General features: G+C 38.6%; 2 long non-coding RNA genes across 2 annotated transcripts in view; one reads left to right on the top strand and one right to left on the bottom strand.

The window, feature by feature from the left end:
• The window catches only part of LOC137501319 (uncharacterized), a 39424-nt gene extending 31260 nt beyond the window's left edge, over nt 1-8164 (top strand). The window contains exon 3 of the long non-coding RNA XR_011018461.1: nt 8030-8164. This is a non-coding gene — a long non-coding RNA (uncharacterized lncRNA). The remainder of the gene's footprint in view (nt 1-8029) is intronic.
• A 1419-nt stretch (nt 8165-9583) lies between these two features.
• LOC136875645 (uncharacterized) overlaps nt 9584-16163 on the bottom strand; it is a 46132-nt gene continuing 39552 nt past the window's right edge. The window contains exon 3 of the long non-coding RNA XR_011018430.1: nt 9584-9735. This is a non-coding gene — a long non-coding RNA (uncharacterized lncRNA). The remainder of the gene's footprint in view (nt 9736-16163) is intronic.

Below are 16163 nucleotides of genomic sequence, written 5' to 3'. Positions count from 1 at the left end.
AATTTGCAGATATACATTTCTTTATCAGGAAAGTGTCAAGGATCATGGACAATTTGTAGAAAGTGCAATTGAACTCTTGAGAGTATAAAAGTGCACCCTTTTATGGACAGTATGTAGAAAAGTAACTAGCCCAGGAAACTAAAAAATTTCATAATTATATTGCTTGGATTCTCCCAGCCTAATATGGGGTCTAGTATCATACGTTGTATTCATGCAGACCCTTGTACAGTCTTACAAGGGGAGATCACAATGTCCAAATCGATTTTGTTCAAACTTTGTAGGTTGGTAGTACTAAATCACAAAAACACACTGGCAAAGAAGTAACACGCAACTCTCAAGTTTCCAAAAAAAGCGATTTTGAAAATGTCGAAGTTAAGAGAGGTTTAGCATGCCAGGTACGATCAAGCAACAGACTGACAGTCGTCGAATGGTTCAAGTTCTCCACTTCAGTTGTGAAGATGGTGAGTTCAAGTCACACTCATCTCAACTTTTTTTTCTTTCTGACATATCCTGATCCCCTTTATGCTTGTTCCGAATGAGAGCAGGAGTTAGTCACTGTCTGACCGCGTTGTCGTGTAACGGTTGTGTGTGATGTAACCAGACGTGCTCATAAGTTCGATCAGCATGGAGATCTCGTATGTTGAATTATGTTCGAACAGAAGTCTTTTTGAATGTGGAGCTATGCAAAGTGCAAACAAACTCCTGGGAGAGCAAATAACAAACAGTTGAAAAGTGCTTATGTCGAGCACCTTTTGTATAAATCGCTTATTGGATACCAGCGACTCTGTAGAGATTAGACGAGGCCGAATTATTGAGATGGAAAATTTTTAAATCTATTTTGACAGTAATAGAAGAAAATAAATTTGTAATAGATGAAAAAAGGGGGAAAGGAGGGGGGGGGGGGGTGAAAAGCTGGTAGCAGCAAGACTCGAAGTCGCAATCTTAACCGAAATGGAAAACCGTAACCACTCGACCACCTTGCCACAGTCTCTTGCTTGATGGTACCGGGCATGCTAAACCTTGCACAACTTTTTTCAACATTTTCAAAATAGCTTTTTCTGAAGATTTTTGAGAGTTGCATGCTACTACTTTCCCAGTGTGTTTTTGTGATGTAATACTACAAATCTACAAAGTTTGAACAAAACCGGTGATGCAGATATCATGACCTCCCCTTGTTAGAGGTTTTACTGTATAAACTGCCATTAGTTAATTTCACAATGTGCAATGAATTTTAAAGTTAAAATGATTGTTTCATAGTTTAAACCTTTATCATAATTATATATAAATGAACAGTGACTGTACCAAGAGTTCTAAAATAGCATTTTAGTCGGATACACTTTGAAATATTGCAGCTGTGAAGTCGGAACATGAATAAAGGTTCCCATTTTCTTGGTTTTCTTTTAGTACAAAACACACTGCTGTATGGCATAGCCTTCTGTTGGGAATTCTTTCAATGAAATATCACCTTTCAGATGTGGCACAGCATTACTGAAGAATGTCTTTCTGGGAACCATTTTTCTACTCCATATGAAAGTTCTGTTAATAGGCCCTCTGATGATTTAACCCTGGATGTTAGTATGCCTGAAACAGTATCCAGGAAATTTTAGTTGTGCAGATAACTGAGCAATTTCTATGCAGCATACACTGATGGGCAGTGAGAAAAGAGTACTTTTGCCAATTGAGACTCCAGCCAAGCCCATGCAAAACAGTAGTAACTGCCTTTCATATAAATAAGTTAGCAAACTGAGAACAAGAAGTGTATTTTGAAAAGTCTTCTAACATATAGCAGCCAACCAAAATACCAGTTTCATATTGGACATCACTTTATCCTTAAAAGAACATCTTGGAAAAACTGCTACAAAGTTAAGGTCATGGAACAGCATCCAAGACTGAATGGTTACCACTTGGGGATCTACAAAAAATGCATGTACACTAGCATCAGAAAGTTTACTCACCAGCAAATTTCCAAATTTCATGAAATTGAAGAAATATTCCTTGAAAGTGACAATGGAAATACAAATGGTTTTTACCACTAACTAGTTTCACTACATGCTGGATTTTATTTCACATTACATTGATTATTCACTGGAGCCCGCCTGGTGGCCATGATCGTTAAGGCGCTGAAGTCTAAAACGGTCTAACACCGAGGTTAGCCGGTTCGAGTCCCGTTGGTCGAAAAAATTTTCACCATCAGAATGTTGGCCGGCAGGGTAGGGGAGGTGGTGGTATACAATTTCTAATCACTAGATTGCGTGCCAAAAGCCTGGATTAAATTCCAAACCTCTCCGCAGTGCTCATATGGAGTGAGGGCATATGACGCTGTTGATGGTGATTCGTCCGTCGGATGGGGACGTTAAGCCTTGAGCAGACCCCTTGGTGCTATTCGACAGGAGTAGGCTATGTGCCGGCACCGGGTTTCACCCTCTCCCTACTATCATATATCACGTCATTCATTTCATCTCTCATTAACTCCTCTGATGAGGTTGACGTCAGGAAGGGCATCCGGTCATAAAAAACCGCCACGACAAATTCATCTCACCTCATACCCGACCCCGTAGGGAAACGGGACAAGGGCTGGACAAACAACATTCACTGGAAAGTACAATCATATCATAAGTGATCACACTGCCTGTTCATCGATGTGTCCTCCCTTTGCTTTGATGACATCTTTACAGATGAGCGGCATTCTAGATGAGTTTTTTCAATGTCTCGGTTGTTATACGCCCCCAGGCCTCTAATAGACATTGCCACAACCTATGCACACTGGTTGGCATCTTTAATTTCATGTTAAGTTCCTTCCACAGAAGGTCAATAGGAGATAAGTCAGGAGATTCTGGAGGCCAGACCCTCAACTGCAATTTGCCTGCAGCTAGCTTACTTTCCACATACTGCTTGCACAAGTGGAAAGTGTTTGGGATCATTGTCCTGCTGTAAAACAAATCCAACAGTCAACATCCCAGATGATACAGCATTGCATGAAAGGATTTGATGATATTGTTTCTTCTAGTATCCCCTCCACAGTCAACAAACCACCAACCTGGTTGCCGAAACATACCCATACCATTACACTTCCCCTCCATGCTTCACAGATGAAATAATGCAGCTGTCCATAATCCTTTCACCGTGGCGTCGATGAAAGTAATGGCGCCAGTTAGAATTAAATTTTTCAAATTTAGACTTATCCATCCAAAGAACCCTATTCCATTGTTCACTGGTCCAGTTTGCATAAGTTTTGGCACATTTTAGAATTTTTCATTCGTGAGTTTAAACAATGGTTTCCGCGTTGCTACGAGACCAAACAGTCCTGCCTCGTGCAGACTTTTCACTGTAGTAACTGACAAAGATTTCTCTTGTTTTATTTATTTCTGAGCATATGTCTATTGCTGATAACCTTCCATGCTTGCTGAGGATAACAATACAGTTGTCTTAGATTTTTGAAGTCTTCCTAGGACGTCCACTGCGTGGTCGATCCTCATGATCACCATTTTCACCTCTGCGGTTCACTGCTCCGCGAACACTGCATTCTGATATTTTCAATTTTTCAGTTATTTTTTGGTTTGACCATCCAATTTCTCAATATGCACAAGCCTTGGCTCTTTTCTTGGATTATATTTGCTTTCTTTCCCATATTTGATGGTTTTGTTTTGTTACAATAATTACATTCAGCTAACAATACAGAAATCAAAACATCCAATATTTAAAATAACCTGAGTCCTGAAATAACTTGCGGACTAACATACAATCACTTAGGATAACTCCTGTCAACTGACGGTTGACTTTCAAGCCAGGCAGAAGCAACAATGGATGACTGACCACGTGATAGCAATGTGATCATTGCGCGGGAAGTAAAAGCAGAGAACCAAACATGTGTGAACTTGTTCACAATGAAGTAAAATAATCAAAACAACAATTCTGAGCACACAGGAAATAATTAATATAAATCATAAATTTTTATAAGAGTCTAAACTTGCTGATGCTAGTGTTTATGTTCAGCATCATCTGATAACTTCTCACTCACAAATTCCATAAAATGTACACACAAAACAAAGGTAATGATTTTAAAACACCAAAGAATATGGAAAATGATTAACATCCAATAATCAACACACAGAAGGACAGAATGGAAATTTGTATTGCTTGCTGAGATATTTCTGACATGTCATTTATATTATGTGATATACAGGAGTTCAATGCAGGCACATTGCTCTGCAGTAGCAGAAAATCACTCCATGATGGCATATGTTTCTGTGTTGGTGTTAAATTATAATGCATGTAAATGATGCTGTTTATCTTTGTGGCTAGGAATATACTTTCACAAATTCCTTATTATATTGACACATTTAATCTTTAAAAAAAAATGTTCTTGATAATTAGCATTATTATGGGGCTAAATCATTTTACAAATTCCATCATGTTTCTCTTTGGTGTGATCTAAGAAATTCCATTAATGGCTTACAGATCATTAAGAAAATTAAAACCTTTCATTACTTTCTTGTATGTATGAAGTTGACTAGGGCTTAAATTAATTGTATAACATAGCACAGAGTAATGCAATAGGTTGCATCATGGATATTAGCCAAAGAACTGATCCATGTGCTGTGTGTGTGTTTTGAATGTCTATTGCTGCAGCATGTTTCCTTATTCATAGCTGAAAGTTTGTTTGTTCAGGCTAATTCTGAGAACCATCAAATGGATTTTGATGGTTTTCAGTCATATATAACATCAAGGAAGATTTAGGTGTATGAAACATTATTTTATAAGAAAAAGGAGTGGAGTAGTAGAGATTTTAGAAGGAAGTCAAAGATCTAAGTGCTTGGCTTATGCAGCCAAAACAGCCAATAATAGACCCCCAAATGAAACAGGAATAATTGAGCATAAACAGCTCTACAAAAAGTGGCAGTACTGTATATATGAGGGCTGGGGTGTAAGTCATGGCAATTCCCTCACCTCCCTCTCCAACTCACATTTGCATGGTGCTACCATACAAGGTTATGTCCTGGAAAGCATAACACTCATAGTATATCGACACAGAGTGATGGGATTGCAGTAGTGGGTTAGGCTCCATGCAGAATGGATATAACGCAACAGCATGCGTACATCAAGTTGGCCATTCCCTGGAATCTCAATTCCAAAGAATGTTGCAGAGAGATTCTGGAAGCTGTGAGAAATGCCCTTCTGTACTGAACTGTTGGGAGATGAGGCAGCAGTATTTCATCAGATATAAAACGAGCAGAGATATGAAACAGTCCGAAAGACCTGTTAGTGTCTGGACTGATGTCATTTGCAGTATTTATGCAGTGCATGGACATGGACAGAAGAGGACACTTAGTTATGAGCCTTGCATCCTTCTCCATGACAATGCCAGACTGCAAGCAGCAGAGGCTATGGAGGAAACTTCTGTGTTGGGTGTGGAAAGTACTGAAACACCTGCCATTCTCACCAGACCTGTCTCCATGCTATTTTGACCTCTCCCCCAAAGTGAAAGAACAAATACTTGGGAGACTGTTTGGGACATGAGCGGACATTGCCTCCATTGTGAAGTGAGACTGCAAGTCACACTGAGATTATCAGATATCTCCTGCATTGTTGGCAACTTGTTGTGCAGAATGTAGATTATGTTGAAGGTTTACTGCAAAGGGTACTGTATAATCTCTTCAGAGTAAACATAATATAGCACAAGGATTTCATGCAGACAGTTTCCTCACTTTATATCCTGCATCTGGCAAACCTCATTGGCATTCATACATTCCATAGCACCTTATGCTTCCCACTCCTATCCATTTGTCTGATAGAGCCTGCATTTGTGCAAAAGAAAGTTGCCATGACTTGTGCCCCAATCCCTTTACATATCTGTAAAAGGTAGCTCACAAAAGGTATTTTTGGAAGTTGGCAGTAAAAATTGTACTCTAAAATTAGAAACTACAGTGAGTCACAATGAAACTCATGTATGATTGTAATTTGTTTTGTTATGAACAGAAAGTTGGGTGATAATATTTCACATATTTCTATGTGAAATTTAGTGTATATCTTGTATTATGTCACTATTTTAGTTATCTTGTCCAAAAATCAAAGTATCTCTGATTTTTCTGATATTATGCTGCTGGCTGAGATCACAAGGACACTCGTACAGAACGCGATGGATAGGTATAACACCTTACGTTAGACTGTCGAGTGCAATACGCAACTCATGAGACAGGTTTAGTCTCGTCAAGTGTTGCGGTGTACACACACTGTAGTGTAATAAGCAGTCAGAGAAGCCAGGCTTCGAAAGAAGAGAGTTGACGACTTTGCATTATAAATCAGGAAAATCATTATGAGAAATTGGCCAAATTGTGAATAGAAGTCATTCAACTGGGAAATGTGTTACAGATCAGTACAACAGTACTAACTGGATTGAAAATAAGGATGAAGTCAGAAAAAATAATCTTTAATTCTACAGAGGAACATTGGATGTTACAAGAGTTAAGAAGAATCCAATGATTGCTGCTCCAAAACTTATGGTGATGGTTGAGGAACATACAGGAAAGAAAGCCCTTTCAGGAACAATTAGGTGCATTATCAGGAAAACTAACAGGCATGGACGAGTTGGTAGGAAAAAAATCATTGGTCTACAAACTGAACAGGAAAGGTTAAAATCTGGAGAGCACATGGGAAAAGATTTTGACTTCTAGAAAACTGTAATATTTGCAGATGAAAGCAAATTTAGCATCTATGAATTGGATGGGAATATTACTGCCTGGAGAATACTGAATGAAGAGCTAAAACCTAGCAACATGCGTCAAAGTGATAAATACGGTGGAGGTGGTGTTAATATCTGGGGTATATGACAGCTAGTGGGATATGGATGTTAATGGGATGATGCATAAAAATGTGTATTTGAACACACTGAAAAACAATTTGCCTGCTAGTGTTCAAAAACTTGGAATACATGACCAATACAAGTATTATCAGGATAATGATCCAAAGCATAAAGCTCACATAGTGAGAATGTGGCTCCTGTATAACTGTCTGAAGGTGCTGGAAACATTCCTGTCACCAGATTTAAATGATAGAGAACTTGTGGCATAACTTAAAAGTGGCAATAAGGAAACATAAGATATAAAACAAAGATGACTTGAAAGCTGCTTTATGCGTGAATGAAGAAAACAAGTCCGTCATACTGCTTAAAATTGGTACGATCCATGCGTGCCTGTTTGAGATGTTAGATGAGCCAAGGGATATCCAACAAAATAGTTTGTAGGTGCTTGTTTCTTAATCAGAGTTCCAAGGACCTAGCACAGGTGTAAGTTTCACTGTGATCTCTTTTTGTGTATGTTTGAGAAAAGCTTTCTAATTTGTTGTAGATGAAATAAATTTGTTAATTTTGAATACTGTAGTAAAAAATTATATATTTGTTGGTAAATGTTCAAAGATATTTTGCTGATGTAAGAGTTTCATTGCATCCCACTGTATTTTGCGAGTTATCATACTTACCAAATTGTTTACACCTCAATCTTATCAATTAAAAGCCTTTACAACATGTAATTTGCATGTATGGTTCAAGTTATTGTAGTTTTAGTGAAAACAAAGGAATAGTTAAGTATAGTACAGGGAGGAAGGAGTGAGCTAACAGGTAGTGGCTGAAAGGGTCTTGGATAAACATTATACACAGCTAAGTACAGTACACACTTCAGGAAAAAATTTGTGGCCTATGTCCATAAATTCAAAACTGCTTCTGTATGAAGCCAGGGCAAGTTCCTTTGCTAGTTTTACAAATAAAATCTTATTTACATTACATAAGATCGGTATCTTGGACACCTACAGATTATGAAAATTGTTTAATTTAAAAATAGATTATCTTCAGAAAAATTAATAGAAGTAAGATGGACTTGATGAAATAAGTTGACTACTAACACAAATTCATATTTCTAGGAATACATTTTTATATGAACAAGTATAATCCTTAATGGTATTGTACATTATTACTATTTCATGAAATAAGATTTTTCACAAAATATTGATTTTTTTTTTTCTTTCTCTTAATTTCCAGAGCTTTGTTGCTGGAGTGGATGTGGAGTAATGGTAGTGCCTGAGAAAACCTGACTCATCCTGTTGGTGGAAAACCAATTACTGAACTCAGTACAAAAATATAAGAATTTTTTAGTCTAAACCTTGTTGGCAGCAGTTGATGAGGAAGTTCACAATACAGAATGCTTATTTGATTAAACAATGAAACTTGACAGGATAAATAGCAGATATATAATTTATTTAGTGTATGGCTTTGTATTAAGAATGTCGGAGGACATGTTCAGCTCGCCTGGTGCGGATCTTTGTTTGACCGATGGCCGACCAGCACGTCTCAGTGCAAGATGAGGTAGGGAGAGGGTGAAAGACTTGTCAGTATATAGCCTATTCCTGTTGAATAACAAGGGGTCCAACATTTCTGTCAGATGCCCTCACTCCATACGAACACAAGCTTTTGGTATGAAATCTGATTAGAAATTATAACACCATCTCTCCACCTTGCTGGCCAATGGGACTTGAACTGGATAACCATGTTGTCACACCATACAGACTTGATGCCTTAATCTTTGGAATAATAGAATGTTCAAATGAAGGTTGTAGCACTGCTGTACTGGTACCAATTATAGTTAAGACATCTCTATATATTTTCCTATAAATTTTTAAAGCTTAAGCTTTCATGGCCAGCATCTTTAATAATGAAATTATGTTCCAGGGTGTCCGGCTCCATGGCTAAATGGTTAGCGTGCTGGCCTTTGGCCACAGGGGTCCCGGGTTTGATTCCTGGCAGAGTTGGGAATTTTAACCATAATTGGTTAATTCTGCTGGCACTGGGGCTGGGTGTATGTGTCGTCTTCATTTCATCACGATGCACGGGTCGCTTACGGGCGTCAAATCAAGACCTGCATCTGGCGAGCTGAACTTGTCCTTGGGCACTCCTGGCACTAAAAGCCATATGCCATTCCATTTTTTTTTTTTTTGTTCCAGGATTATAGCTTGTCAAATTTGGTTCACGTTCTCCTGACCTTAGGAGAGAGCAGATACTTTGAATATGCCAGTCACTGTTTCTGGTGAAACAGTGGGAGCTACTAATTGAATTATGGCCTATAAGCCTGGAAGATAATTTTCCTTAATATATTTAAGCATTTAATGTTACTGATCATGATTAAAAGTTAATTGGTGCATAATGCCATAGAATGTCTATTCTGGATTATCTTCAGACTTGCTAGAAATAATGAATATATTGTTTGAAACCATACATATTATGAATGTATATATTGTGAAAACTATTAACATGAATTGATTATACATTAAATTTGTGCTTTCAGACTTGTATACAATAGTGAAAATAAATTATGACAAGCTTAAATGGGTCTTTGTTTCAAAAACCTTTCCCTCACAACTCTTAATTATAAATACTCCAAAAAAGGTTTCTTAAACAACTTGCCACATTTAGATGTGAAAATTAAAGTGGAATTTAAGGTAAAAGAAAACTGTTTACATTTTGGACTTAGTTTATTTTTCAAGTTTATCATTGCATACAAAAATTATACATTTTTTTACAATTAAATGAATAAATACATAAAAAATGAGAAATTCAAGCAATTTCTGCAATAAATATACAAAATAAACTGAAATTTGAGCCAAAAATCACCTAAAAATATACCCTAAGTCCAACACCTCTTTTCAAGTGTCCAGCCCCTACGTTGAAACTTCTATGATTTGCAGAGTTTCCTGTTCAGAGAAAAAAAGAAAAAAGTAAATATTAGAATAAGTTCTTGCATACAAATAAAATGCAATGTTACTAATTCATAAAGGAATGTACACCTCCTTATGGATTAGTAACATTAACGCCAAATTTTTAACAATATCTCCAAAACAAAACAGATTTTATGGACAAAAATTACAGCAAACAATATTTTTAAAGTCAACACAATGTTAATTTTTAATAACCATTATGGTTTCATGTTCTATAGTGAGGTCTTTTTTTGTGGCTGTCATTACATCACTTCTGCTAGATGGCAGCACTGTCAGTCTTCCACTTTTATTACAGTGCCTCAACACAGGACTGTCCTGTCTTGTTCTAGTGTAAGGTCTTTGATGGTACTCCATTACAGAATGTACTAAAGATTACTGGAGTGCCCTCAACTTGGTGATTGGCAGTGTGAGATGGGATCTAGAGATTTCTCGAGACTAGTGCAGGCACTGTTTCTCGCGATAAATTGAGAGAGATTTCTAGAGCGTTGTCCCCGCATTATAACGTAGGCCTACATGTAGACTGAGCTGAATGTTGTTTGTACAGAGTATGCAGTGGCCTTCTCCATTCCGTAAATACTTCATCATGTTGACTAGGGAGTTCATTTCTACAGAGGTCTATTACGCCGCAGTATAATATAATTATAAAGGATATGCATTCTGGTATCGTACGAAGTGGTAAGTATACGAATGAGTAGGCCAATTACAGAAACTGACTACTACCATAGGTGTAAATCGTTATCTGACTGTAGGCCTACATTCAATATTCATTGATGATCATGATGTTTGTGTTTAAAGGGGCCTATAACAGCTAGGTCATCGGCCCCTCATTCAATATCCATTTAACAAGTGCTTGTGTTTACTGATATTATGGTGACGAAGGAAATAATTCCTTACGTTATACAGTATTCACGACATAACTGGATACTGCTCTCATACCAGTAACACACTAACCCCACATTGTTTTTAATATCATCTATCTTAATTTGTATTTAGTTTTTAAGTGAATCAATGTATTTGTAAATCTATGTATTTAAAATCTTAACCATTCACCTAAGCCACTATAACAGCTGAGGATGTTCCTAAATAAGGAACGAAACATGTATTGTTGACATATAAATAAAAAATTTGCCAAAAGGCAAAATAAAGTATCAAAACGGTGGAAGAATCTCAATAGTGTAAAATTTAGTGGTAACTGGATACTTCGGTATGTGACGGTGCATTGTGTAATTGTCTGTGATACTTTGAAGACGATGTCCAAAATGCAATGTAAGTCGTGGATGTAGGTTATTTTAAAGAGATGCCACATAGCACAGCCTGCTGTGTTTATTCAAAAGTAGTAAAATACGTTAACAGAAATACTTCCTCTGGAATGATCTAGCACTTAAAAACACATAACATTACTGAAGTGGAATCACAGAGAATACCTCCGGTCTGGCCTGCGTCACAAGAAGCTACCCTGTCAGCAATAACTGCAAGGTATCTAGGTAGATGTACATCCTATTCACAGTTATTAACAAATTATACAGGGTTATTCAGCTAAGATGTCCACCTCAAATAACTTGGGACCGTTTTCACTTTCGTTAACTATTAACTTTCGTTAATAGTATTAAAGGGCTCATAGTTGCACATGCAGTACTTTTCTAGGCTTTTGACCAAATTTATCAGCTCTCACATATACATATGAGGACTGCTGATGATATACTATCAAGTTTACGCTTGCAATTACTGGGACGTTGCACAGATCGCAGCACGGGAGAATCTGTCTCGAGAGCATTGCCCATCACTACCCTGTTGAATGAATTGGAGCAAACGGAGGCATTTTAGATTAAATGTTTGATTCATGCGTAATGGTGGTTGCATATATAGCAAGGTACATCTTGCTCCATCTCAAGTTCGAATAATGCACGCCTCTAGTATCCGGGTAGGTGTACATCCTATCCACAGTTATTCACAAATTATGCAGGGTTATTCAGCTAAAATGTCTACCTCAAATAAGTTGTGAACAGTTTAAGATACTGAAAATCTGTTTTCACTTTTTTTAATGGTATTAAAGGGTTCATACTTGAACATGCAGTACTTTTCCAAGCTTTTGAGAAAATGTATTGGCTACCATCTAGCAGAAATGGAATGACCCAAGTTTTCAGGTATTTTTGTCAAAGCAGTCTTGTTGTAGTGTAAGGTCTTTACAAGATATTGAAATCATCCATATTGATGGTTTTCACTTTACAAAGGAAAAAGGATTTATTACATCCTATTCAATACATGATTGTATATCCATCTTAGATGGAATAATTCAGACATGTTTCGGTCATTTTAGCGCCATCTTCAGTAAACATATGAAAAAAACCACATAATTAAAGTTAAAAGAATGTTATGAAAAAACACACTGCTGTGTAACTTCTGTGCTTCCCGACTTAGAGGTCCTCAACCACGCTACAACCTTACATTTTATCAACTTCATCGTGTTGCACATGTGTTTATATATTCTTTTTCATTGTGTGTCTGATTGAATTATTCCATCTAAGATGGATATACATGTATTGAATAGGAGGACATAATAAATATTTGCCTGATTTGTCTTGCGATAATGGTTATCAAAGACAACCTTCTAAATTTGTTAGTTAAGTGCTATACCATCTTAATTCTAAGATGACAGAGCTGAAAATATAACCACCCTTGGGACTCTAATGCAAATACCCCATTCTTATGCCCAGCAAGTTATGTGATTCTGCTAGGACAGTCTATATAGTTTTGCTATTGTATTCACTGGCTAAGGATTGAATATCATAAAGGAAGCTACTCCATTCAACATTTTTAACCGTTTCAGACATGACTAGACAACAGATCTTCAGGTTTTTGCCTATCTGTGACAATTATATTATATACCTACTGCCACAGTAAATGGAATTTTATAGTGCCTATATGCACCTATTTTGACATTACAACCTATTTTTGCCTTCCTGAGCCCATGAGAACTTTTCGCTTTAAATCTTATAAATTTCATAAAATAAACAGTAATACTATTCATTTATTATATTTATATAAATAAGTTTTCACAGAAGGCATCTAAGATAGTGACACAAGCCACGCTGGCGTGAGGGTGGGTGTTGGGGTTGTAAGACAAGCTTGAAACCAGGAATTCATGGGTTTTACCGTTATCCCCATTACTTGTCTCGCACATGCACTACATGAAGTAGCAGAAGAAATTAGAAATCAGTTCCCAAAAGTGAATTATTTAATTTCTTCAGTAAAGGAACTAGAGTTGCTGCTTTTAATTTAAAAAAAAGTGCGCAAATCTGCCCCTGCTGGGCTGAGTGGCTCACACGGTTGAGGCTCTGGCCTTTTGACCCCAACTTGGTAGATTCTATTCTGGCTCAGTCCGATGGTATTTGAATGTGCTCAAATATGTCAGCCTTGTGTCAGTAGATTTACTGGCATGTGAAAGAACTCCTGCGGGACTAAATTCTGGCACCTCAGCATCTCCAAAAACCATAAAAGTAGTTAGTGGGACGTAAAGCAAATAACATTATTATTAAATCAGCCCCTGCCTCCAGCACCTATTTTAACAAGATGGAGTCCATGGTTACAGGCTATTCAATATTACAGTGAGAACATCCACTGTACACAAAACATAAACAGTTTCTCAGAAGACTCGCGGTGTATTAAGATGGCCCACAATGTACTACAAGAGAAGAAACTAAGGGATCTGGCATATATTTGTGCTAATTTCACATTCTTAAGAAACACTACAAAACAATTAGTTGTCAAAATTCAGTCTCACTATATCATTGTCTGTGTTTACAAAAGCAGTGTGTCAGATGAAAACGTTCAAACTAATCCTGTCCAGACATAAACTTACACCACAACGTTTGGAAATGTTGTTAATGATTTACTGCGCACAAAATGATGGAGGAAATGCAGCAAGATTGACAATGGTGCGTAAGTAAATTTGTTGGTGTGTTGTAAGCTACACTGACTTAGCAAATGTCATGGGATAGTCACCTAATAGCGTGTGGGACCTCCTCTGGCCCTGCGAACTGCAGTGAAATGCCGTGGAAGTGAGTCGACAAGTCCCTGGTAGTCCTCTGGACGCAGCTGACACCAAATCGTTTGCAGAGCGGCCACCAATGCTGATCTGTTCATGGGTGCAGGATCCATGGCACGGAGCCTGCGTTCCAGGACATCCCAGATATGCTCGATAGGGTTCATATCAGGGCTGTTGTTGGACCTCCGCTGCATGTTCCTGGAACCATTCCCGAGCGACGTCAGAGCGATGTGGCGGCGCGTTATCATCTTGAAACACTGCAGAACTGTCTGGGCGCTGGAAGGCCAACAATGGGTGGAGATGGTCTCCGAGCAGCTCAACATACCACGTACCATTCAAAGTCTCTTCCAGAACAACTAGGGGGCCCATTTCATACCAGGAAAATGCACCCCAGACCATAACAGAGACACCAGCGCCCTGGACTACACCTTCGAGGCAGGCGGGATCCATCGCTTCATGTGATCTGCGCCATACACGGTGCCTCCCATCGGCATGGTGAAGTTGAAATCGTGATTAGTCCAACCATATCACGTTACGCCATTGTTCCAGTGTCCATCCCTGGTGACTGGCGACAAATGTGCGTCGTTGTGCCCTATGACATTGGGTTAACAGTGGCACCCGTGTGCAGCACCGGCTCCCATACGCCATAGAACCCATGTTCCTATGGATTGTCCACTGGGAGACGTGTCCAGCACGGCCTGTGTTGAATTGAGCCGTGATTTGTTTCACGGTTGCCCGTCTGTCACTATTGACAATCCGTCTCAGATGTCGCCGGTCATGGTCATTGAGGGTGGCTGGACAGCCGGTTGTGAACGGTGACACCCGCATTCAACCATTCACGATACAAACTGGACACGGATCGTGTGAAGCCGAATTCCCACACCACTTCCGAAATCGCACTTCCCATCCGTCGGGCACCGACACCATACTCCATTCGAATGGTGTCAGCTCACGACGACGTTCCATGTTACACCTCTCACATGCACAGCCACTGCTCACAAGGTCTCCTATACAACTGCCGCTGACACAGGGGGTGTGTGGTGCACAGACAACACACCTGCACATCAGTGCTCCGCTATCCCATGACATTTGCTCAGTCAGTGTATTTTCCACTTCTAGTGATTTGATCTCAACCAGATTTAAACTATTGTATTCAAATGCTACATTATAATGTCTTGCATGCTCTATTTTAAATTTATTATTATTATTATTATTATTATTATTATTATTATTATTATTATTATTATTATTTCTACTATCACAGTACTCCTTCAGATGTATTTCGTGAATTTCAATGTGCCTATTTTAAACCATTAAGAACCTATTTTATATATTATTCTACTAATATAGGTGCCTAAAACTTTTTTTTTTTGGGACCTAAAGATCCGATGTCTAGACATTCCTGATAGAGTGCTCTGGGTATCAAGTAGATAAAACATCAAAAAGCTGAATCTCTCTCTTGTTGTCAACTAGAGATGAGGAATGAAAGCACAAGTCTTGAACTCCTTAATGTCTTGCCAAGGAGGTACATCTTGTAAGTCTCCGCTTTACTCATTATTCATTGCTGGACAATGAAATTAACTTAGCACATCACGAATAACCCAGTAAATAGCAGAAGTACAGTCTGGTATGCACTTGTTTGCATTTGACCACACACCCAGCAATCTTGCTACAAGCATCGACCAGCAGTCTTATAAACTGATATGCAGTCGAAGACGCAAAAAATGCCAGACAATACCAAGGAAATGTACAGAGTGAGAAGAATGTTGGGAAGATGCCAAAGATGTTGCTTTATATAGCTGATGGACTTCAGGAGAGGAAGCATAATCCGACTAAAAAATGCAGGTGGTCGTAATGTTATATAGCGCACCATGTGGATCATTTGGATCATATTGTCCAAAGCTGTTAGGAGCAGTGGATATGTGAAAGCACCCATGACTGGAGGACTGGTTCAGGTCGGACAAGGACGACCAGCAGTTGAAAGGATCAATGAATCATCTGCCATGAGCAGAGTGATCTTATGGCAACCTGGTCCATGATACTGACCATTGTGGGGGGTTCCTGTGTGCCCATGAATCATTTCCAGACACCTTGCAGAAGTGAATCTGCAATCCCAGTGCCAATTACGTATGCTACCATTAACTCTGCAAGAGTTGCAGCTCCATTTGCAGAGATATCTGACCAGAGAAAGGTGGAAAATCACAGACTGACTATGTATGGTGTTTGGTGATGAATGCCACAACATTATGGGGACTGATGATCATTGGGCTAGGTGTGGAGGGCCTATGGTGAATGCCACAATTCCAACCTCACTATCAAGCAGCATACTTCCTCCATGGCAGGCATTATGATCTGGGGA

This window comes from Anabrus simplex, chromosome 6 (assembly GCF_040414725.1).
Source record: "Anabrus simplex isolate iqAnaSimp1 chromosome 6, ASM4041472v1, whole genome shotgun sequence".
Taxonomy (NCBI): Eukaryota; Metazoa; Arthropoda; class Insecta; order Orthoptera; family Tettigoniidae; genus Anabrus; species Anabrus simplex.
The sequence above is the reverse complement of the archived record's forward strand: the minus strand, read 5'-3'. Positions and strand labels throughout refer to the sequence as shown.